Raw genomic sequence first — 25,837 nt, forward strand, 5'->3', positions numbered from 1 at the left:
TTACAGTTCTTGTACTAAATATACACATACATATTTGATTTCACATATTATCTTGTTTCAGAATTTCCATGGCAAACACTAACTGCTCAGGGACGCAATCCTGAAGGCCAACTCCGTGGTTCACAGTAACCATAGCAATAACGGTCCTAAAAATAAAGAGTGTCTTTGTCAGTACAGATGGAGCCTTCTTGCTACGGAAGCTTCAGGGTCACCAGCGGTGATGTCATCCAGACCCAAGACTCCATGTGATAGTAAGCAAACACCACAGCACGAGGGCCTGCTATGGATGTAAAGGCTCAAAACTGGGTATTATAATCAGACAAGATGCAATTAGAAACTGAGATGCGGTCTATAAACACTACATAATTTTCAGTGAGAAAACTATTGCAGCTCCTGTATCTAACAATGGGGAAGTCACTGAGTTAGTGATGATACATAAGATCACAAAGGTCCTGTAGCGATGACTCGAACATAGTGCAGAGTCAGGAAGCGTTTTCTTGTTTGTTTGTTTGTTTGTTTGTTTCAAGACAGGATATCTCTGTGTAGCCCTAGCTGTCCTGGAACTCCCTCTGTAGACCAGGCTGGCTTTGAACTCAGAGGTCCACCTGCCTCTACCTCCCAAGTGCTGGGATTAAAGGCATGCGCCACCACACCCAGATAGGAAACTTTTTTTTTTTTTATCCAATGCCAAGGCCATTACAACTGAGCCAGGCTTACACATTGACACATGGGATATAACCCCTTGCTCACTAATGCTAAAAACTCCGGCCACTATGGTTCTAAAACAGCTTATGCTGAGTCCTGCCAATCACTTTATCCATGGCTATTGCAGGTAATAAACATTTCTCTTTTAACATGCTGGTCTTTTTTGGAGGCAGTATTAGTAGTGGTGATGGTAGTAGCAATTGGTGTGTGTGTGTGTGTGTGTGTGTGTGTGTGTGTGTGTGTGTGTGTTACAGAACTTGTGGGCAGCTCACTTTTAAGGTCAATGCTCTCATGTGTCCTGGAAAGAGAACTTAAGCTGTTGCAGAAAGTGCCTTTACCTACTGAGTTACTGAGTTATCTCGTCAGCCCTGCTGTTGGTTTTTGAGTTGTCAAGACACAGAAACCCACATGCAGACCATGGGACACGCATGCCCCGCTTCTTCCTACATCAGAACCAAGGAGATTCCCAACTAGAGTGGGAATTTCCCACTAGAAACTAGAGTAGCAGTTTCCTTGAACTTTGTCCATTCATTTCACAAGTATTTATGGAGCAGCTCATAAGTGCCAGCATTATTCATTGCACTTGGGACACTTCAGTGAACAAAGCACATTTCTCTTTGGATGATTGCATCTTCTCTCTCTCTCTCTCTCTCTCTCTCTCTCTCTCTCTCTCTCTCTCTCTTTCTCTCTCTCTCTCTCTCTCTCTCACACACACACACACACACACACCTCTTCTGATACTATTAGTGGGGATTTGCACTACCTAGTAAGTCGCATAGAAATTATTTCCACACAAAGTATATTTTACAAACTGGTCCTTTCCAGGAACATGAACCTGAAATTGCGGTTTTGAATCCGGGAAATTTGATTGCTCTTTCCCTTTTCCCCTTCCCTCTCCTACCTTTCACCACGTTTCTCATTTCTCCCATTCTTCCCTCTCCCTTCTCCTTTCTGTTTCGTTCTTCTTGTGGGACAGAAGCCAGGCTGCTCTCAGGCTCTATCACCTTAGCTGGCCACCACGTTCTAGGAATACAGGCACAGGACGTAGATGGGCTTTGCGGTTTGCTTGTTTGGGGGAGGGAAGACTGATGGATGGAAGAGTGAGACAAGATCTCATGAAGCTCAGCTGGCTTCAAAGTCTGAAGCTGACAAGAAAAACATCATGATGGGTGGATCAGGGCCCGAGGAGGGGTCTGCTCAAATTATTGCACTAACCAAGGACAATACAATAGTAAACATCGAACCCCTACTCTGATCTACCCAATGGATAGGACATTCTCCACAGTTATGTGGAGAGCGGGGACTGACTCTGACATGAACTCTGGTGCCCCATATTTGACCACCTCCCCTTGGTGGGGAGGCCTGGTGGCACTCAGAGAAAGAATAAGCAGGCTACCAAGATAAGACTTGATAGTGGGGGAGGAGGTCCCCCTTGGTCATAGACCTAGGGGAGGGGAATAGGGTGAACGTGGGAGGGAGGGAGGAACAGGAGGATACAAGTGATGGGATAACAATTTAGTTGTAATCTGAATAAATTAATAAAAATTAAAAAAAAAACCAAAGTCTGGAGCTGGCTGTGTAGACAAGGATGGCCCTAAACTCCTGACCCTCCTGCTCCACCTCCCATGAGCTGGGCTACAGGCATGCAGTGCCAAGCCCAGGCTATGAGATTTGATGCTTGACTATACTCCTATGCTAAGAAAGCACAGCTTGCCTTGTCTTGTAGCTCAGCTGTTTTCATTATTTGTTTTACTCTTCTTCATCACATTGTAAATCTCAAGAACCTCGCCTTATTTAGCCTTTAATCTTCTACATACTAAATTGTACATGCTAAATGATCAACAAAGGTCTAATGTGCATTTAACTTAATTCCTTAATGAACACTTTAATCATAATTCTTTTCTGAAACATTCTCACCATGTAGTTCAGGCTGACCTGGAACCTGTGGCAATCCTCCTGTCTCAACTCTTGAGTGCCAGAATTACAGGCATGAACCACAACACCTGGCTCAAAAGTTATATGACTATAAACTCTCATTGAAAGAGTATTTTTACAATACTTTGTAAAAAGAAAACTCTTCATAAATATTTAGTAGATTGAACTGAAAATGTTTGGGATTATTTCTCTCTTTTAATATTCAAATCAGCCTTTACAGGAGTGTAAGTTCCTCTTATACCCGAGGGTCAGAGATCAGTCCACGAAAGACAGACAGACAGACAGACAGCAGCAGGATCTGAGTTCAAATGATGACATTTCCTTTCCATCCCATTCATGTAAGTATTTTCTTTTATATATATAAATATATATTTTTAAAGATTTATTTATTTATTGTATGTGAGCACTTTATCTGCAGAAGAGGGCATCAACTCTCATTATAGATGGTTGTGAGCCACTGTGTGGTTGCTGGGAATTGAACTCAGGACCTCTGGAAGAACAGGCGACACTCTTAACCTCTGAGCTTTCTCTCCAGCCCCACGTAAGTATTTTCTTAAGACAGCAACTCACTAACTAGCTGAGGCTGGATTTTAACTCACCACTCACCAACTTTCTACCTTGGCCTCCCAGTTGGTGAGATTACAGGCCTGGCTACCTGGTTTAGAAATCTCTATCTGATCCAATGGTGACTGGTTGACATCCCAGGCTGTCTCCCCACCCCACCCCCTTTCCGTTTTATTGGGACTAATTCCTGCCTCAAATGCTGAAGTCCTACCTCTTCAAGCCCTCACTGTGATGCTTAGACTTCACTCATGATGTGCTCTCATTTCGCTGTGCTCGCCTCTGCTCCCACCTCTAGACTGTGGACTCCTTGAGGCTAAGGCCAGATAGTTGCATGCTTATTCCTTACCCCTGCCTTCTGACTCCCCCAGGTGATGAAGCTCACCAAATAAGAGTAAAATTCTGTTCTAGGATGTCTTTGACTGCAGCTTCCTTTGTGGCTATCTACGGCAGTAATGCGATGGTTCATTTATTGGTTATGCGTACAGGCCACATGCAGGGACATTCTGCAGATGCTCAAGCACAGTGTGTAGCTGCCATATATCCAAGTGGTTTTAATAAAGTTACATAATCAGAAACTAGAGTATGTGGAAGGATTATTTTTATTGGCAATACTAGAAGAAAAAAAAAAACCACAAAAGGCTCTCAAAAACACTTTATTCAACTTGTATACAAAAGTGCCCTGATAATGTTAGTTCCTGCTCAGTGTTGACTGGGGCAGTAAGCATACAGAGTTCTCATAAGTCATATTTGTTTGTGAGAGAGCCTGTGTTTTAATCCAGGCTTCTAATTTATAAAAACAAGTGCAAATTGAAACTCTCAACTTTCAGGTTGATGTACCTAGCCTGGCAGTCAAGAGGACCCAGGCATTGTTTAGAATATGGATACACTGTAGTCAGGATTTTTAAGTGGTTTCTGGAAAAATTTTCACAGGAAATCTAGCAGAAAAGCTGAGTGGTAAAGTCTGTTGGAAATGAGTGCAGAGTTCTGGGACAAAAGGTTCTTGTCAAATCGTGTCAAGAGAAAGTGCTGAGAGCCAAAGCCAGAAAATCCTGTCCAAACGGATTGTGAAAAGCAGGTTGTGCAAGGATGTAAGCACGGGTTAGAATTCAAGAGATCAGCCCCAGTGCCAAGCAGGCAAAGAAAACAACCCTGAACAGCCAGTGGAAGGCCATCTAGGGGAAGCTGGTGACGGTGGCTGCAGTGCATTGCTGGAACCCGGGTGTGAGGGCTGCATCAGTCACCTCTAATAGAGTGGGCTAAGTCCCAATGCCACCATATCTTTAAGTTCAGTCAGGCTCTGGCCAAGGGGAAAATTACAAGACTGACTGGCAGGTCAGTCTTGTCCAGGGACATGCTATGGCAGCAATACATTATGATAAAAATATCTCTTATATTCTAAGAGACTGGAACATTCTCTGGACTGCACAGCCGGAGTTAATAATACACCTTGAGGTCAGTTAAGACTTAAGACTGCTATCCTGCTGTGTGCTTAGCCTGTTTGTGTAATCCACTTTTAAGAGAACAGTGCAACAATCAACCTCATTTGCCTTGGGTTTCCCATGTAGTCAGTGTTTACAACCTAAGAGAATGCAGAGCTGTAGTCTTTTTGTTTTGATTTGTTGTTTTTGAGACAGGGTTTCTCTGTGTAGCCCTGGCTGTCCTAGACTCACTTTGTAGACCAGGCTGGCCTCAAACTCACAGCAATCCACCTGCCTCTGCCTCCCAAGTGCTGGGATTAAAGGCGTGCGCCACCGCACCCGGCTCCATAGCTGTAATCTTAAATTATCTACTCTTCCAAGCCTCTGACCCAAGAGTAATGCATGTGTGTTTCTCTACTCATTTACTGGAAGCATCAAACAGGCTGATCGTAGACTTATAAATGAATGTTCACCGGGAACGACGAAAGCAGCATATGGATATTGTTTCACAATCAATGATTTTTCTAATGTTTGTTGCCTCAGTCTGGTGGACCAGTGACTTCGTCTTTTACAAAATTTTATAAAACTTCCCTCATTCCTTCCCCATGTGATAATGTGTGTGCTGTTGAGAGAGAGGAGGGGGGAGAGAGGGAGGGGGAGAGAGAGAGAGGGAGGGAGAGAGAGAGGGTGGGGGAGGGGGAGAGAGAGAGAGAGAGACACGAGAGAGAGAACAGAGTGTCCTTTGTGAGAGACAGACGTACACACAGATGCATTCACATAGACAGACACAAAGACAAGAACGGATTTGCAAGACAGCACGCAGGCAGGCACAGATCCTGATTCACACAGCAGACCGACATGGAAGGACACAGGGAAAAGAGCAAAGGAGAGGATTCAATGTGGGCCCGCTCTTGCTTAAGTGACACCACGGAAAACTGCTTTGATTTCTTTCCTTAATGCAGCGTGGATATACAGTGGGTGACTCAGACTTTATTATTAATGTGTTTAATCTGATCAACATGTCACTGTCACTAAGCAGCTGGTCACCATGTTTTTGATGTGCTTTCATTTGTGACTTTTGTACTGGTCATTCACTGAGCTGCTTTGATCTACGTGCTTACAGTTTTCAACTGATTCATGAAATCTCCAGCATTATTTATTCAAGTGTTTATTTTGTCCCTTCACTCCCTCCTCAGGGAATTTTAACCCTATGGACATTCGTCCATTGAGGTTACGTTGCAGCTTTTCTGGTATTCTGTTTATTTTGTTCTTTCAGCCTCTTCTTGTTTCCTTTTGAATGGTTTCTATCCAGGTTCACTAATATTTCCTTCATCAGTTTTCAACCTGCTGCTAGTTTCATGCAATGCATTTTTCATCTCAAGCACAGCAACGGCAAGTAGAATTTTACTTTATTGTGTGTATGCGTGTGTGTGTGTGCACATGTACGTGTATGCAAGTGTTCTTTCAGCCTTTATTTAACATGATCAGTCTTTTATCATTGAATATGTAAAATATGGTCATAGTATCTCTTTTAATATTTCTGTCTGCTAACTTTATTGCATTGTGGCATTTCTTTTTTTATTTTTAGGATTATAATTTAATTCTACTTCTCCCTCCCCTTTTCTCCCTCACACGCATCCCATAGACCTGTCCCTGTTCTTCTTCACATGCCTGACTACTTTTTTTTCACTAATCATTACTTTATGCATATATGTATTTGTATATACATATATATTCCTAGATATAATCTGTTGTTAGTGATATTCGTATGTGTGCGTTCAGGGATGCTCTTTCGTCACTGGATAACCTCTCCTGCTCCCAGATTCACTCAGTGGCCTGGAGTTCCTTGTACAGGCTCGAGGCCTCGGGGGTTTTTCTCTGTCCAGGCTGACCTGTTCGTCGATGCCATTGTTGCTCGGCTCACGTTTGGGCAGGCACACTGGTGAGACTTTATGTGTGTCGCTTCTGATGCTACTAACACACACAATCTCACGGCAAGCTCCCCGACCCTCTGAATCTTGCAATCTCTCCACTCCTCTTTCTGCAAGGTTCCCTGAGCCTTAGATGCTTAGATGCAGGAGTATTTTGTAGATGTGTCCGTTGGGACTGGGCTCTACAGTTCTGCGTTTTGATTGGTCGTGGCTGTGGGGTTTGTGGACCGTGCCTCCAGAGGAACTGGCACCAAACTATCTAGATGGGGCATGGCATGCTCAAACGCCGGGATATATCAAACTTGAGATTTGAAATCTCATCCTGATGATGGAAGGTGTGGGGCAAAGCTTTCTCTCTGTTTCTGTGCCTGCTTCAGGAACATGTGACACAACCCCCCAGGTGGCTACAGGTGGTCAGTCACGTGAGCGTGTCACCTGTTAGCTTTCTCCATGTAAAATAGAGCATGGCAAGGCATCCTAAGTCTCAGCCAATGAGACGCATTCAACCTCAAAGCCCCTCCCCACTGCCCAAGGCTGTCAAGTCCCTGCCTCACGTGAAGTAAAGCGGGGGAGGCATCAATTACTTAGACTGGCTGTTTATTCAGAGGTGTAACACTGGGGGAAAGAAGTGTTACCCTTCTCCCCCAAAGAGTTCACCACGGACCCCGCTAGAGCTCATCAGGCCCCTGGGAACTTCTGCAGTTCACTGGGGAGTCAGCAGGATTGCTGCCACCATCTTTCACACCATGACTTCTCCTGTCTTTCACGCTGCTCCACCCGCTGCAGTGCCCATCTGAGGGAGCGATGTTCCCAAAGCAGCCATTCTATTCGGTCGGGCCTCTGCTGCCAGCTAGCTCAGTCTCAGAGCCCTGAGCTCCTCGATGCCACCGGGCCAAAAGAGCAGTAACACGGCGGAGAAATTCTTCTTTTCCCGCACCCCAGGTTGGGCACTGACCTCACTCCACACTCAGGCGGGACTCCGTGCTTCATTCTTTTCCCTTCAGACCTTCTGACGGAGAAGCGGCCCAGGAGTGCGGAACCACAATGGTTTTTGTGCACTGGTCTCCGTCTGTTGCAAAGAGAAGTTTTCTTGATGAGGGGTAAAAACTACACTTATCTGTGGGTATGGGGACAAATGTTTGTAGATTGTTCTTAGGGATTCTGCTGGCTTAGTAACTTAGTGGTTGTAGATTCTTCTGCAATAACCGTGACATCACGAGCACTGAGTAGCAAGCTAGGTTCCCGGTACCAGGCATGGTCTCCCTCTTGCTGAGCAGGTCTCAAGTCCAGCGAGAAATGTATTGTTTTCCACAAAGATACGTGTCCCAGCGCTGCACCCACACGGTTATTGTGCCATGGTGGTCATCGATGCGGTTCAAAGGTGTAACAGTCAAGCAGGAGTACTGATTCCCTCCCCTTAGAAGCTTGCATGGTGCTGTCTGATACCATGAAAGTTAGTTCTCAGGGAGGGGCATGTTGAACAGTTCCATCTCACGGTTCTCTGGTTCTCTGGGCCGTTTCCAAAGTGCTGGTGTCTTTGGGAATAGGAACTTACCTTCTACCTCTGGGGGTAATGAATGACAACAGCAATAGGCTGCTCTCTCTCTGTCTCTTCCTCTCTCCCTCTCCCCCTCGCTTTCCCACTCCCTCCCCCTCCCTCTCCCCCTCCCTTCCCCCTCTCCCTCCCCCTCCCCTCCCTCTCCTCCTCCATCCCCCTTCCCTCTCCCCCTTCCCCCCCTCAGGGTTTCTCTGTGTAGCCTTGACTGTCTTGGGCTCACTTTGCAGACCAGAGTGGCCTCGAACTCACAGAGATTGGCTTGCCTCTGCCTCCCAAGTGCTGGGATCAAAGGCGTGCACCACCACCGACCAGCCTGAGGAATCTCCTAAACAGTCCTGGCCAACAACTCCAAAGAGGGCTTCTATTCTCTTGGCTGGTGTTGGGGGTTTTTTGTTAGGTGGTCTCTGGCTCTTTGGAGGGAGCACCATCATCTCAGATGGGGAAAACTCACTAAAACTATTAATGTATATTTATATACTGAACTACGTGCATTACAGTTTTTCATTACCACTGTGAGTCTTTGTGGCTTTTTCAGACATCCTCATTATTATTTTACCCATCTCCCTCTTCCCTCCTATATTTACCTTGTTCCTCTTCTCTAAGGAGCCTCCCTTTTCCCGGTTTCCCATCAGGTCGTTTGCACCCTGCTATTCTCCTTTACCCTCCTCCTGCCTTTTTCTGTATTTACCTTCTTCCACACCCCTAAGGAGCCCCCTTCCCCATCTGTTGTAATATTTCTATATGCTAAGCCTTGTTCAATTGACGCGTGGCTTCCTTCATAAAGGATCATATTCTCCTTACCCTTTACACTGTCATAAATTTACATTAAACACTTGACATTATGAAGTCACCTTAGCCAGGTGTGGTGGCAGCCACCTATAATCCCAGCACTTGGAGAGGCAGAGGCAGGTAGATCTCTGTGAGTTCGAGGCCAGCCTGGTCTACAAAGCGAGTCCAGAACAGCCAAGGCTACACAGAGAAACCCTGTCTCGGAAAAAAAAAAAACCTTATGTGCTGTATATTTTTGTATTCCTATAAATATTTTTTAGCCTTATTTTGAAATGCAGTTGGCTCGTTTTCATGTGGTTACTCTTTGCTGCATGAACCAGGACCCACTTTGATCGGGGACTAATGTTTCCAAATCTAAGAGGTCCATGCGCGTTAGGATTTTCCGTCCTGTTTAGCACAGACTTAAACTATTCCTGTCTCCGTGTGAGCCTTGGAGATCGGTGCCTCTCTCCCGGCAGGCGGATCTTCTCTTAATCATAGCAGGACATGTGAGGATGACTTGGCAGATCCCTGGCACCATCTCTTTGTACAGCACCGTCTCTCCTCTCGTACTTTGCCCTGCAAACTCTAGTCACTGTGGCCTCCCTGGACTTTGTCTCTTCCAATGAAGAAGACACTCAAGAATTAGCCCTAGTTCTTACTTCTTGACACGACCTAGACACTCTTCCTACACAGAAAGCTAGGATGATCATGGCCTCTGTCAAGATCACTGCCCTGCACTGCCCGATGCCCACTGCCCGAAGACGGTGTAGCAGACTTCGTAGATCTGGGTTTTAGTTATGTCAGCTAGGGGGCTTGTCTTGGGTACTTTTCTGCTGCTGTGAAAAAGCACCCTGACAAAAACAACTCAAGGGAGAAAGGATTTCACTTGGCTTACAGTCCCAGAGGGACACAGTTGCTCATGGTAAGGAAGGCATGGCAGTAGAGAGAGAGAGAAAACGGTAGCAGGGGCGAGAGGCTCGCTGGTCACATCGTGTCCCCACGGAGGAAGCAGAGGGAGAGCAGGAGACGGAGCTGGACTTGTAGCCTCAAAGCCTGATTCCAGGGATACATACTCTACAGCAAGACTCCACCTCCTCAAGGTGCTCCAGCCTTCTCAGATGGAGTACCAGCTGACTGTAAAGGGCTCACATACCTGGGCCTATGATGTTCACATTCAAGCTACCGCATTCCACCCTTTACTCTCGTGGGCTTGTAGCCATTTCTTGTTGCAAAGTGTGTCTTGTCCAAGTTCCAAAGTCCCAACACTGTTCAAAACTCAAAGTCTCTTCTGAGACTCAAGGCAATCTCTTAACTGTAATACCTTGTATACTTTTTGTATTATTATTAATTCATTCATATTACATATCAATTGTTATCCCATCCCTTGTATCCTCCCATTCCTCCCTCCCTCCCGCTTACTCCCTACTCCCCTCCCCTGTGTCTGTGACTGAGTGGGAACCTCCTCCCCCTGTATATGCTCATAGTGTATCAAGTCTCTTCTTGGTAGCCTGCTATCCTTCCTCTGAGTGCCACCAGGCCTCCCCATCCAGGAGACATGGTCAAATATGGGCACCAGAGTTCATGTGAAAGTCAGTCCCCACTCTCTACTCTCCACTCAACTGTGGAGACTGTCTTGTCCATTGGTTAGATCTGGTTCGGGGTACAAAGTTTACTGCACGTATTTTCCTTATGCCCTGTATAATTAAAACAAACAAACTGCATACTTCCAGTATACCCAGAATATACACTCACATCCTCTAAAGGAAAGAATGGGGACACGGCAAGGAAAGATCAGATTAAAGAAAGACCAAAACCTGGCAGGGCAGACACCAGATCCCATGGTTCCACATGGATTCATCTCTGCTCCGAAAGGCTGAGGTGGCCCTACCACTTCAGGGTTGCCACCTATAATACACATAGTTTCTCTCTTGGGCTGGCTCCACTCCATGAGTGCAGCTATTTTGGGTGGACATTCCCATGATTCCTACATCTCTAGTATCCTGACGTCTCCATTGCAGCTAAGGCTTTACCCTCAAACACCGGGCAGTGGCCTCTCAGGACCTCCAGGCAGGGATTCCCACTCTACTACGTGGTGTGTGACATCAGGTGGCTGAGCTGACAGAGGGCACACCAGCCCAACTTGCTGGAGCATATGATGCAATAGCAACAGATTGTGTGGACTGTGTTCAAGCTCTGAGCCCTGAGATTTGCATGCTGTGGCAAAGAACTAGGGCTGGGTGTGGTGGTGCACACCTTTAATCACAGCACTCAGGAGCCAGAGGCAGGCTGATCTCTGTACATTTGAGGCCAGCCTGGCCTGCAAAGAGTTCCAGGACAGCTAGAGCTACTCTAAAAGCCAAACAATAAAAAAAGAAAGGAAAAGAAAAGAAAACTAGGAAGTCCCAGAGACCCTCTTCATTCATACACATACAGTATTTAAGCACGGTGGCAGAGATCGCTAACTGTCCACTAATACATGTTCACTTTCCATGTTATGGAATGGTTTTTGAGAAGTAGCTACCAAGGCAGAGACAAATCTCTTCCTCCCTGACTGTGACTGCACTGGGACCAGATGGCTAGTTTTCACCAGTGAGATGTACATGGAGGTGTGCTGTGTCATCTTAAAGACAACACTTTCAAGAAGCAGGTGTGCTTTCTTCACACCTGTCCCACTTGATGGCTGACCACTAGGAAGGGCAAATTCCTTGGCAATGGTGGAGCTAGACAATGAAGTATGTCTTGCTCCCTCAAACCACTGTATAGGGTGGGCGCTGTAGAGGAATGTTAATTTGGAACATGGCTGTTCTGGCAAAGAGATCACAACCAAAGACCTTCTAGGTCTGTGTGATCCGGCTGGTATAAAAAGAGATCTGTGTTCAAGGCCAGCCTGGTATAGAGCAAGTATCAGGTAAAGGAAAGCAGCGAGGTGGGGTGGCCCAGTCCTTTAATCCCAGCACTGGGAAGCAGAGGCGGGTGGATCTCTGGGGAGTTCAAAGCCAGTCTAGTCTACAAAGCAAGTACAGGACAGCTAAGGCTGCTACACAGAGAAACCTTGTCTCAGAAAAAAACAAAAACAAAAACAAAAACAAAAGAAAGAAAGAAAAGCTTAGGTCCAGACATGGTGGTACATGCCTTTAATTCCAAACAATGAAGGTAAAGTTAGTTTGTAAAAGGAAGCACCCATGTTTGAAAGTGATGTCTAATTGAGTGGCAGAAAAGGTCAAATAAGAAAAAGATTTGACAGAATAGGATACACCTAACTCTCATGAGAAGAGAGAGGAAAGGGAAGCTACCTAAGAGGCAGTTTTACAGAGAGAGGAGGCAGTTTTACCAGGACAGTAATAGAGAGATGGGTTGCAGAGAGAGAGAGAACTCAGGTGAAGATGGAATGAGCCAGAAAATAAGAAGAAGCCAGAAGATTAGAGCAGATTGCTGTGTTAGTTTGAGGCCAAACAGAGCAATTCTGGGCTGAGAGAGAAGCCAGGTTAAATAAGTCCGCGGGGAGAAGAGTTTGAGCTAGAACAGCTGAGTTGAACCAGCCAGCTCTGAGCCAGAGCTCAGAAAGAACAAGTAAGGGTGAGCTTATTAGGCAGTAGGTCTTAGAGGCTGAAAACATTCTAGGCCTAGGTTAGATTGTACCGAGGCTAGAAGCTTCCAGGATGAAGCCTAGGGTAGCAGAAGGAGTCAGTAAGTTTCCCAGGCAACAATTGAGCCAGGAGAATAAAAGTTACTTACATTTACAGGAACCCTAGAAACCCTTGCACTGAATATCCAAGGAAAGAAAGAAAGACAGACAGAAAGAAAGAAAGACAGACAGACAGAAAGAAAGAAAGAAAGGAAGAAAGAAAGAAAGAAAGAAAGAAAGAAAGAAAAACCTCTACAGCATTAAGACACAACAGTTTGGGGCGTAGGCTGTTAAATCAGGCAGTATTACCCAACTATACAGAGACCTTCTGTAAGTCAGACACTGTCCTAGGTGCTGAATTCATAATGAGAAACAGATATACAGTCTGCTCTAGTGAATCTTGCTTAGTATTAAACAGGGGGCCTTACTGCATGCTAGGTAAGACTCTACCCCTGAGCTATAACCAAGCCCTGCCCTTCCAACATTAAATATTAATCAACAAAGATGCAAAACAAATAAGAAACAGAAACAGAAACGTAGTACTTATACCTTTCCAAACACCTCCCTGGTTAACGTCTTCTCATACACTGATTGGCCGGACTGTCTGGTTAGGCTGTTCAGGACTCTGCCTGCCTCTGCTCCTTCCAGTGCCTGAGTTACAGATGTATATGACCACACACAGCTGTTAATTGGGTGCTGAGATCCAAATTTAGGTTCCCATGCTCACATGGCGGGCACTTTGCCAACTGAGCCATCTTTCCAGCCCCTCTACTGTAGCCTGTTGAACATATCCAGGACCACCCCCTCTTGGTCTCACAACCATGCTTCTGGTAAAGCAGTTGCCAAAACCCCCATCAGTTTCCAACCTTCCCGCCCCCAATTACCGGAATTTGGCTTTCTCTTTTGTTCTTGCTTTTAATGTATAAATAGACTTTTTAAAAATGATATATTATTTTTACTGTAGAATTTAGGATTTTTATATGTTGGTAAGAATAAAAAACGATATCTTCCTAGTTGTTTAATGTCATCATTTAAGTGAATTCCCCAAATAACTCAACTCTGTAAAGCTTAAGCTTGCTTTTGCATTTGAATCATTTTGCACAAAAAGCCTTTTGAAATGTATTCAATATTTTTCTCCTTCTTGAAATAGCACGCACAGAACATCCTTTAACCTTTGTCTGACTCAAGCACTGATTGAAAGCATCTGTTATCGTACTGGTCCATGGCACAGAGATACCCAGATACTAATGACTCCAGATGCTTTTTCTGTCATGTTCATCATATATTCTTTTGCCTTGTCTGCAACCAGCTGCCATTATTTCTCCTGATCCAACTCTGGGAGCTCTTTCCCAGCCCCCTTAATTCACAGCTTCTAATAATCTAGAAAATCAGCCAAAGAACTTGTTAGCATTTGTGATAAAAATAACTAGACCCCAAGGATCTTAAAAATAAACTGAATTAATTTAATGGTACCTTTTTGCACACTTCAGTATCTCCTTTTTCTTCCTGTTTCTGTTTGCTAAAAATTGCTTTTTGACAAGGTATTGCCTTCTAAGTATACCCCATATGCATTATCATGCATTATGCATCAGTATATACAAATACATGCATAATGCATTAGTCAGTAAGTTTTATGTCTACGTGTCCTCCTTAGGAACTCAATGAGGACAGAACTGTTTCTTTATAAAGTACCTGAAATGTAGTAAGAGCTCAACAATGTTTTCTTCAGTCAATTAACAGGTCTTCCAGTATAGCATCCTGGTATACTATTTGCTTCTTTGTGTGCATTTATTATTATTATTTTTCACTTTTTCAATTTTATTCAGTCCAGGGCTCCAGCCCATGGAATGTTGCCATCCACATTTTTGACAGGTTTTCCCTCCTCAGTTAAAAACCTCTAGAAACGTTCTCACAGACACTCCAGAGGTGTGACTCCTGGTGGTCCTAAAGCCCTGTCAAGTTGTGAGGCATCACAGATGCTTTTTACCTTTCCTGAAATGCGGAAGGCGAAGGTACTTCTTAGCAAGGCGAGGGAGTCAAGTCAAAGACCCGGGGGAGCATGGGAAGTCTGAGGCTCAGAAGTTTGGCTCATTAGGAGAACAGAAGTTTCTGGCCACAATAAAAATCTAATGAGATAGGAGTCTGCTGTGTTGCTTGAGCGGCTTTATTACACTTGCGTGATGAGGTGCAAAGACAGCAGATGGTTAGGCTCATTTAAGTTTGTGGTTTTCCCAGCAGGATACATAGCACAGGAATTGAGGGCAGTGAAAGGGATAATTAAAAAGTTGGTCCTGAATTCTAAGCTTGGAAAAGAAAGAATGCTAAGAGAAGGGCCTTATTAGACAGTGAAGAGATGTGATGGTGAAACAGGAAGCTGAATATTTATAAAAAGAGAAATTGATTCTGAAGAGAGCAACTCCGAAGGACAATCTAGCCATGTTGGTCTTCAAGTGTCTACTGGTAAAATGTGGGCAAGGACTAAAAGGTTTTCAGGGCTTTTAAATTTTTTTCTTTTCTTTTTTTTTTTTCCTTTTTGCAGTTTTAGATTATATTTTATTTTTTCGTTAAATGGTTTCATTGTATATGTACATGGTAATGTGTTACATAAAGACATATTCTTACAAAAAAGTTGTACATTGAATATATTCCTTCCTATATCCCTCTATCTCTTCTTTTCTCCGCCCCCTGCCTGCCATTAGCCCCTTTTCTCTCTTTAACAGGGTAGTTTCTATTTTTATGCATTTATATTGTTTATATAAAATATAGGAATCACAACGTGAGATAAGATGGATGATATTTGTCTTTGTAAGGCTGGCTTAATTTGCTTAATATGTTTGTTTTTGTTTTGTTGAGAAGGAATTTCTCTGTGTAGCGGGCCTGGAACTCACAACGATTCACCTGCCTCTGCCTCCCAAGTGCTGAGATTAAAGGCGTGAGCCACTACGTCCTGCAATTTGCTTAATATGATTATTTCCAGTCGTATCTGTATTCCTGAAAATGTTGCTTTTGGCTGAAAAAACTTTATTGTGGGCACTGGAGAGATGGCTCTGAGGTTAAGAGCGCAGTTACTCTTTGCAGAGGACCCTGGTTCAGTTCCCAGCATCCACGGGATGGGTTGCCATGTCTATGTAACTCCAGCTCCGGGGATCCAGTGCCCTCTTCTGGCCATATCCAGCACTGCACCCACAGTGTGTAGGTCCATATGTGCAGGGGAAAGTTATGCACAATAAAATAAAAACAAAACTTTAAAGATTTCATTGTGCATATATGTCACCTTTTCTCTATCCGTTCTTCTGTTGCTATTGGCTCTTGGGGCAGTACCTCGCAGGCTGACAGGCCTGGAAGCCTTGAGCTGCCTATCAGCCTGGGGAGTGCTGGGAGTACAGGTGTGCACCACTATGCCTGAATAGAGGTAGTCTGAGTAGTAGTGAAATGACGAATGTCAGCACAACTTTTTAGGCTCTTTGTTTCCTCCTCACTATTTGTCTAGGGCCTAGATCAATGCCAGGCACACAGTACTTACCAGCTAATTCATTTGGCACTCACTATCTTAGGGCCATCATTGCTATGGTGAAGCACCATGACCAAAACCAAGTTGGGGGAGGAAAGGATTTATTCGGCTTATGCTTCCACATCACTGTTAACCATTGAAAAAGTCGGGGGGGGGGGCAGGCTGGTGAGATGGCTCAGCGATTAAGAGCACTGATTGCTCTTCCAGAGGTGCTGAGTTCAATTCCCAGCAACCACATGGTGGCGCATAACTGTCTACAGTGTGATCCAATGCCCTCTTCTGGCCTGCGGGGGTATAGGCACTGTATACATAATAATAAATAAATCTTTAAAAAAAAAAAAGTCAGGAGGAGCTGGGCACGGTGGCTCACACCTGTAATCCCAGCACTCAGGGAGGCAGAGACAGGTGGATCGATATGAGTTCGAGGCCAGCCTGGTCTACAAAGCAGGCCCAGGACAGCCAAGGCTACACAGAGAAACCATGTCTGGAAAAACAAACCAAAACAAAAAGGTCAGGACAGGAACTCAAACAGGGCAGGGACCTGAAAGCAAGAGCTGATGCAGAGGCCATGGAGGAGTGCTGCTTACTGGCTTGCTCCTCATGGTTGCTTTCTTATAGCATCCAGGACCACAGCCCAGGGATGGCCCCGCCCACAATGGACTGGGCCCCAGTCAGTCACTAATAAGAAAATGCCCTACAGGCTTGCCTGTAGCCCAGTCTCACAGAGGTGTTTTTTTCAACTGAAGTTGAGACTATAGCTTTCTTCAAGTTGACAAAAAGCTGGCCCACACAGGCGCCTGCCTAATGCTTGCAGTAACTCTGTGTGAGTAGAACTGACACTATCATTACCTATTTAAAGAGGATTAAAAACTAAAGCACAAGGCCAGACTCACTCAGGACACACAGCAAGAAAAAGGCAGAGCTGGGGCTGGAGAGATAGAAGAGCACTGGCTGCTCTTCCAGAAGTCCTGAGTTCAATTCCCAGCAACCACATGGTGGCTCACAGCCATCTATAATGTAATCTAATGCCCTATTCTGGCCTGCAGGGGTATGTACAGGCAGAGCACTCTATACATGATTAAATAAATAAATAAATAAATAAATAAATAAATAAATAAATCTTTTTTAGAAAGGAAGGAAGGAAGGAAGGAAGGAAGAAAAGGCAGAGCTGTATCCAAACCAAAACCTGGTTCCAGAACCAATCAAACAATTCTTGATGCAGCTGAGCTGGGTGAATCATTGAAAATGACTTAATTGCTAATGTCTGCATCCTATTTGCATGCGACACCCAACGGTTCGAGTCTAAAAGTTGTCCTCTCGTATAGAAACCTGGCACTAGCTACTAGCTGATCCGTGTAAAGAGTCTGAAGTCCCAGAACATCAGAGTTATGGGGGCTGCGTGTATGATTGGGAAGAGAAAACAAGACATGAATCTTCTCTGTTGTGGTCGCCAATGCTCCACTTTTCAAGCCCCGGTGATAATCAGACAGTTGGCGACATCCCCGGGGTCTTGTTCTAGTCCTGCCACTAGCTAGATGTGATTGCTTTGTATGTGGATGTGGGTGTATTCATGTGGGTACAGGTTTATGTGCACATGCATGCACATGCGTGTGGGGGCAGATGTCAACTTCAGGTGGCGTTCCTCAGGAGTTGGCCACCTTGCTTTTTGCAATAAGTTCACTCATTGGTCTAGAGCACTCTTGAGAGTCTAGATTGGCTGGCCACATAGCCCCAGGGATCTACCCGATCTCTCCTCTTCAGTGCTGGGATTACAAGGGCACACTGCCATGCTTAGCTTTTTCTTTTTCCTTTTTATGTTTTTCCCACTGAGACATGGTTTCTTTGTGTAGCCTTGGCTGTCTTGGACTAGCTTTGTAGATCAGGCTGGCCTTGAACTTACAGGGATCCATCTGCCTCTGCCTCCCGGGTGCTGGGATTAAAGACATTTGCCATCATGCCTGTCTCCTTTTTATGTTTTATTTTATTATTTTTTGAGGCAGGGTCTCACCATGTAGTCCTGGCTGTCTAGGAACTCAATACATAGACCAAGCTGGCCTCAAATTCACAGAGACCTGCCAGCCTCCCAAGTGTTGGGCTTAGAGGTGTGCACCACCATAGCTATCTCCTAGCTTAAAAAAAAAACGGCTTCAAAAGCATATATCAATTATATTTAATAACGGGTCTCACCACAACATTTCCATATGTGTATGCAATACATTTTGATAATGTTCACACCCGTTACTTTGACTGATCCTCCTCTTCCATTTTCTACTTTGAAATGTGGGGTTGACCCAATGACTTTTATTAGGGCTGCTTACAGGAGCATGGGTAAAGGGTTACTGACACAAACAAGGGCAACTGACGAGCGGCCACACTGCTGAAGAGTACATCTCTCTGCAGTAACCACTGTCTACAGATCTTCAGGGAGCAGTGGGGCCTCATGAACCAACTCTTCCTCTGCTGTGATAAAATGCTGACAGGTGTCTTAGCTGTGCTTTCCATTGCTGTGAAGAGACACCAGGACCAAGCCAATTCTTACCAAGAAAAACATTATCTGGGGCTGGCTTCCAGCTTCAAAGTCATGGTGGGAAGCATGGCAGCATGCAGGCAAACATGGTGCTGGAGGAGCTTAGAGTTATTGGTTTTGGTTTTTCAAGACAGGGTCTCTCTGTGTAGTCTTGGCTGTCCTCACTTTGTAGACCAGGCTGGCCTCGAACTCACAGTAATCCGCCTGCCTCTGCCTCCTGAGTGTGTCACCATGCCCAGCTCTCTCCTTCCTCTTCTACAGTGTTCCTTGAACCCTGGAATGGGTGATGTAGATGCACCACTTAGGGCAGAGCATCCAATAGTCGCTTCCTCTCATCACTTTGAATCCTGCAGTAACTGTTATTTATCCACAGGGAAGAGAAGCTTCTCTGGCCAAAGCAGGACGAATCTATGGACACACACTTTATTATTTTTTTCTTTTAATTGCTCACATCTGTCTGTCTTTTCTGTCTGTCTGCCTGTGCATGTGGGGGTCAAAAGACTACTTCAAACAGTTGATGGCCGGGCATGGTGGCGCACACCTTTAATCCCAGCACTCGGGAGGCAGAGGCAGGTGAATTGCTGTGAATTCGAGGCCAGCCTGGTCTACAAAGCAAGTCCAGGACAGCCAAGGCTAACACTTGAAAAACCAAAAAAAAAAAGTTGATGCTCTCCTTCTGCCATGTGGATCTTGGGGACTGAACTCACATCCTCAGGCCTGGCAGCAGGTGTCTTAACCCACTGAGCCATCTCTCCAGCCCCAACACCATTCTTTAGAGGGTAATTTCATGGGCATCTCATGTCCAGTTAGCAAAACAATAGCCCTAGGCATCCATGGGCTTTTGCTCAGGTTTACTGAAGCAGATTTCAATTCTATCCTGTGGGGTAGGCATCAACCAATCAGGAAGGAGTTGGCTTGCCATTATTGGACCAGTCCACACATCTTGCCTGAGTGGTTGGTTGTACAGAATCCAGGGGTCCACAGCTGTATAAGACCGTCGTCAATCACATTTCTCCTCCAGCAGCCTTCACAGAACCTTCTGGCATCATCAAGGTCAGCCAGCAAGAAGGACGCTCTCAGCTCAGTTCCAGCTTGATTTCCCCCCCCCCCCAAGTCCTATGATCACAAGCATGTGGTGTCTTTAGTAACAGGGTCTTACCATGTAATTTTGTGGCAATTGCTTGTATTGTTTTGGTAGCCACAACCTATAGAGGGGAAGGCTGCCCTGCCACTGGCAACTGGGTTGTTTTTTTAAAAAATATTTTATTTAATTTTAATTTATGTGCATTGGTGTTTGAGTGTCAAATTTTGGAGTCACAGACAGTTGTGAGCTGCCATGTGGGTGCTGGGAATTGAACCCGGGTCCTTTGGAGGAGCAGGCAGTGCTCTTAACCACTGAGCCATCTCTCCAGCCCCTGTTTTTGTTTGTTTGTTTGTTTTGTTTTTTGTTTTTTATGTGGTTCTTGGATCTAAGCTGGTCTTTATGATTGCATGGCAAGCACTTTACCAATCAGGGTGTCACCCCCATTTTACATGTGAGGCAATCTCAATCTATTTACTAGCTACCTGAACCCTGTATTCTTCATCTGAAACTTGAGTTATAGATGGTTGAGGAGGTGGAGAGCCTTTGGATTAGATCATCCGTTTTTCTGAAGTGTGAATGCATAACGAACCCAGACCGGGCAGCTTTAAAAACTACTAACCCTGGAGTGCCCCTGGCCGACACTAGGATTTAGTCAGTCTGGGATGGCACCAACCGCTAAAGCTCCCAGGGAGAGTTCAAGGTGCAGTCAAGATGCAGTTGTTAGAGCCAATGAAGACACACGTGTTTCTCGGCTCCTTATTATTTGTGGAGAAAAAGAGCCTTGAAAGTGGGGAAGCTGCCAGGCTCTGATATCAATGGGCCTGCTCCAGTGATCTGTATCTTCTTGCTCCCAAGTTGGTGACAGGAGAGGGGAGTCTGTGAAACGCAGGAGACCTTCCACACAGAAATTGTCCTCTAAAGCCAAGAACTACAGCTTTATGACCAAAGACCCTTGAGCTGTCTACTTCTCCAAGCCTATAACTCAAGGGCAGACTGCAATTTAAGCATAGGCTTAAGGCATCTCTCTCTCTCTCTCTCAGGGACTATGGATGGTGGGTGACTTATAGGTAGGAGTGTCCCCAGCTGGGTACACCGTCAATGCCTGAGGACTGCCGGAGTCACAGACGGGAAGGGAGCTAAATGCCTGGCTTTATTAGTCTGCCAAATAGGAAGGCAATTCTGTCTGTCAGTTCCCACACGATATTAAGCTATAATGGCGTGATTATTTAGCCTGTCTGACCTTCAGGCTTTTATTAGCAAACTGGAAATAATGGTGCTTTGGGCAGATTACATGAATATAACTGTATACAAAGTACATATTAATATGCCCAAGACATAATAGCTACCATTTATCATATGTTTGCCTTCAAACGGTCCTCCTCTAATAAAAGTAGCTTTGTAGGTCCCAGGAGGGGATGGGGCCATGAGCAGCTCCCCTGGGGCTCATGCCTGCAGTGTGGAAGAAACAGCACTATTTTTAACTTCAGTATTAGGCATCGAAACAGTGCATGTGCCTTTGTGTCTAGCTTTTTTCCCCTGGCATTTTGTTATATATATTAAATAAAAGAAGAGAGCCCAGGGTGCCTAAGCCTTTACTTTGTGTTAAGAAAGGGCTCTTCCTGTGGTGGAGTAGCACAGCAGAATGGAATTAGGTCATGACAAGCGCAGAGAGGCAGTATGAAAAAAGGATGCAGTCTCTGTACTCCGGCTTGGCTTCCGCCTGCGTCAGCGCCTCCCTCCAAGCCTGTGACGTCATTGAACCAGCTGGTGGCCGTCAGGCTCTGATGTCTTTCTCTCCTCTGCCCTTGAGGATGGCCGTGCTCCCTTAGTGCTTCAGCAGACAGGACCTGAACAGAAAATGGCAGAGCTTTTGTGGGTACAGGAAGTGGAGGAGCACGGCTCGAGATGCATAGCTATAGAAGCATATAAAGAGTACAAGCCGAGCCGTAGCAGAGGCAAAGACTGTTCAAAAGCAGAGCGCGTCCTCTTGGTTTCTAAATCTATTCCTGACGCGCCTGCAGTTTTCCGGTGCTGTGCTTTGAAATTAACCATGTTTTTGCTTAGTTAGATACTCTGTTAGAGAAATGATTTCCAACTCTGGTTGACATGAGAATTCCTGGGGACGTTAAAAAAATGTCCTGGGGGTGTAGTCCAAGTTTTGATACTTTTTATGTTTGGTGTTGTTGTTGCTTTGCTTTTTTTTTCAAGTCAGAGTTTCTCTATGTAACTCTGGCTGTCCTAGACTCACTTTGTAGGCCAAGCTGGCCTCGAACTCCCTGCCTCTGCCTCCCAGAGTGCTGGGATTACAGGCATATGCCACTGTGCCCAGATTTTGATAGTTTTTTGTTTTTTTTTTTTTTAAGAAAAACAACTCAGTATTTAGAAAGAAGTTTAGAGAGTTGAAATATATGCATACATTCACTGGTGGCGGCGGCGCACACCTGTAATCCCAGCACTTGGGGGTGGCGGGCAGAGGTAGGTGGATCTTTGTGAGTTCAAGGACAAGCTAGTCTACAGAATGAGTTCAAGGACACCCAAAGCCACACAGATGAACCCTGTCTTGAAAAACGAATACACTAAATAATAATGTCACTGATTTTTGGTAGCTTCATAATATTCCTTTGTTTGCTTTTCTCCATATTTGCACAAAGGTGGGGTTTAATGCCACAATGACTATGTTGTATTCCTTAGGGTACAGAGGCTGCCTTATGTGGGGTAAGAACTGTGTGAGCCATTTAGAGTTGAGGAAACCTGTTGACATTATGCATTTGATTGGCTCTGAAGGGTTGTACTATAGCACGAAGAGGTTCTAAATCAAGTATATTTTTTTTTAAATTAAAAAAAATTCTGGTTGACAAATGAGAACTGTCTAGGACAGAAAGAACCAGCATTTAAAAAGCAAACAAAAAGAAATTCAAAACAATAACCCAGGAGGTGGGGAAAGGCTATCTGAAGAGAGAAGGGTCAGAGAAACAGTGAAGGGTTTCAGTACGAGAAGAGAGTGGGCATGGCACTCCTGCAATCCCAGCGCTCGGGAGGCAGAGCAGGCAGATCGCTGTGAGTTCGAGGCCAGCCTGGTCTACAGAGTGAGTCCAGACCAACCAAGGCTACGCAGAGAAACCCTGTCTCAAAACAACCCCCCCCCCCAGAGAGACAGAGATAGAGAGAGACAGAGACACAGAGAGAAAAGAAGCTACAGTAAGCTGTGCTTGTAGAGCTAGGAGACCTCACAGTCTTTTCCCACACCACACTGGGAGGCTCTGGCAGTCACACCTTCCTTCTGAAGGCTGAAAATGACAAGAGTTGTGTCTACTAGGATGTTGTTTGGTGGCTCAGTAGGTAGAGTGATGGCCTGGATTACATGGGACCGTGTCCTCCACTCCCAAATTCAATAATGCAGCCAAGCGGAGAGTATTTTACAGTAACCACTTATATACTCAACACCAGATTTCTGAAAAATAAAATCACTCGTTCTGAAGTCACAGCCAGGCAGTGGTGGCTTATTCCTTTAGTCCCAGACTCAAGAGGCAGAGACAGGCAGATCTCTGAGTTCAAGGCCAGCCTGCTCTATAGAGTGAGTTCCAAGACAGCCAAGGCTACACAGAGGAACTCTGTCTCAAAAAAAACAAAAAAACAAAAACCAAAAAAAAAGTTTATATATCTTTATGACTATAATTTATAATATCAGTTTTTGAGTTTACAGTTTAAAAGTGTCATATATGGGTTGCATCTAGGAGTGGGCCTTAAGTCCATTTATTTATTTATTTTGTTGTTTTGTTTTGTTTTTGTTGGTTTTTTGTTGGTTTTGTTTTGTTTTGTTTTGTTTTTTGAGACAGAGTTTCTCTATGCCCTGGGTATCCTGGACTTGTTAAATCCAATTTTTTTTTTCTGAGACAGGGTTCCTCTGTGTAGCCTTGGTTGTCTTGGACTAACTTTGTAGACCAGGTTGGTCTCGAATTCAGTGATCCACTTACCTCTGCCTCCTGAGTGCTGGGATAAAAGGCGTGTGCCACCACCACCCGGCTGTTAAATCCATTTTTTTAAAAGTGTAACTCCTATTTTTTTTTTTTGTCCAAAGTATTTTTTTTTCTTCTGTCCTGTCTTTACATGGGCTTTGGTGGAGGTGGTAGTGCAGCACTGGCAGGTCTAAACTGTGGTGGGGGTGTTCGGTCCTTCCGGGCCTCACAGGATCGGTTCCTGACCACCTTGCTATGACTGGCACAGCTCACGCAGTAATGCAGCCTGACGTAGAGCTTGGGCAGCACATAAGCGTCAAAGACGCTGGCTTCGGACACGTCCCTGACAGCAGCGGCCTCTACAATGTTCCGGATGACAAACTTCTTAATGGCCTTGTCCTGGGGCACGCACTGGGCGCAGTTCATGCAGCGAATTGGTTGCACGTGGCCGCGGCCCTTTTTTTAGCACGGCCGTTGTTTCTCGTTTTTTGGTCATTTTGGAGCCAAGACCCGAAAGAGCTAAATCCAATTTATAAAAAATGATTAATTACTCCTAACACTTTACCACTATCGTACCAGTATATCTTGCAGGCAGGTTGCTGTTGTAGTTTGGAAAGGTTTGCAGCTGGGTAACATCGATGATTACTTTTCTCTTCGCCACGTTCTCTCCTTTGTTCTGCCCTCCCGCCTCGTCGGCATTTACTCCTCCTACCTAATGTCTCCTTTATCTCTTTACATCACCACATTCTCTCTCTGCTTCCTTGGAAGATCCCTCCCTCCGCCCTCGTCCCTCTGTAACCTCTGTGGTTATTTGAACTAAAACACACATATAAAGATTAAAAGATAACATCTATGTAGAAGAGAAAACGTGACACATTTATCTTTGGGGGTCTAGGTTACCTTACTTGGGATAATTGTTTCTAGCTCTATGCTAGATTTTATAACTACATCTTTCTCTTTTCTTTTTTTGAGACAAGGTTTCTCTGCGTGGCCCTGGTTGTCCTGGACTCACTTTTGTAGACCAGGCTGGCCTCAATCCACCTGCCTGGGTATCCCGAATACTGAGATTAAAGGCGGGCACCAATACTCCTGGCAATTACATTTTTTCTAACAGCTGAAAGATATTTCTTTGTATAAATGTACCACATTTTATTATCCATTCAACAGATAATGGACATCTAGGCTCTTTCCAGTTTCTGGCTTGGTGCCAGCATGTTTCTAAATGTTGTTTATATTTCCTAATAAAAAGTTAGACATTTAAAATTGAAAATAAAAATCCAGAATAAATTGAAAATCAATTATTTTGATTGAAAAGACAGAATACAGCCCGGCAAGGTGGCTCATGACTGTAATCCCTGCACTTGGGAAGCAAAGGCAGGCTGATTTCTGTAAGTTCAAGGGTAGCCTGGTCCAGGACAGCCAAGGCTACACAGAAAAACCCTGTCTCCAAAACAAAAGGAAAAGACAGAAAATAGGCAGTAGAAAGATGGCTCAGCAGCTAAGAGTGTTTGCTTCCAGAGGACCAGATGTCAGCTCTCAAACACAGAAGCTTCCGGTAACCTCAGCTCTGGGGATTATGACGCCGTCTTCTGGACTCCCTTAGCAACAGCATATACTTGGCATATATTCTCTCTCTCTCTCTCTCTCTCTCTCACACACACACACACACACACACACACACACACAGACACATACACAGATACATACACACATATAGATATACACATAGATACACACACATACAGATAGACACACAGACACACACACACACACACACACACTCACACACAGAGACATATAAATAGAAATAAAAATAAATCTTTAAGAAAAGAGATGGATAATAAAAGGAAATTTCCAGAAGGTTAGAATAAAAGTTAAAACAGTAGGACATCTGGGGTCGGGGGTGGGGTGGGGAGCAAATTCAGAAAGTACAACATTCAAAAAGCAGAAAAGAATATGACATTTATCTATTGGATATGCATATGTTTACGTGGCCATTGGCATATGTGTGTGTATAGGTCAGAAGGCAACTTTGGACAACTTACAGGTGTCGGTTCTCTTCTTCTGAAAACGTCTTGAGAATCAAACTCAAGTCGTTAGGCTTGTTAGCAAGCACCTTTACCTGCTGAGCCATCCCACTGGCCCAACAAGGGAAAAAGGGAAATTTAAATACACAAGAAAAAAATATGGAAGAGACAAATCACCTGCTAAATATTAAATAAAATAAAATAAATAAAAATGTATTTCAGAGC

At 44.7% G+C, this 25,837-nt stretch overlaps 1 pseudogene across 1 annotated transcript; it reads right to left on the minus strand.

The window, feature by feature from the left end:
* Positions 1–23,718: 23,718 nt before the first annotated feature.
* LOC311596348 (small ribosomal subunit protein eS26-like) lies at positions 23,719–24,081 on the minus strand (annotated as a pseudogene). Its single transcript has one exon. The product of its transcript is annotated as a small ribosomal subunit protein eS26-like (transcript).
* Positions 24,082–25,837: the final 1,756 nt, after the last annotated feature.

This window comes from Acomys minous, assembly GCF_964271855.1.
Source record: "Acomys minous genome assembly, chromosome: 4".
Taxonomy (NCBI): domain Eukaryota; kingdom Metazoa; phylum Chordata; class Mammalia; order Rodentia; family Muridae; genus Acomys; species Acomys minous.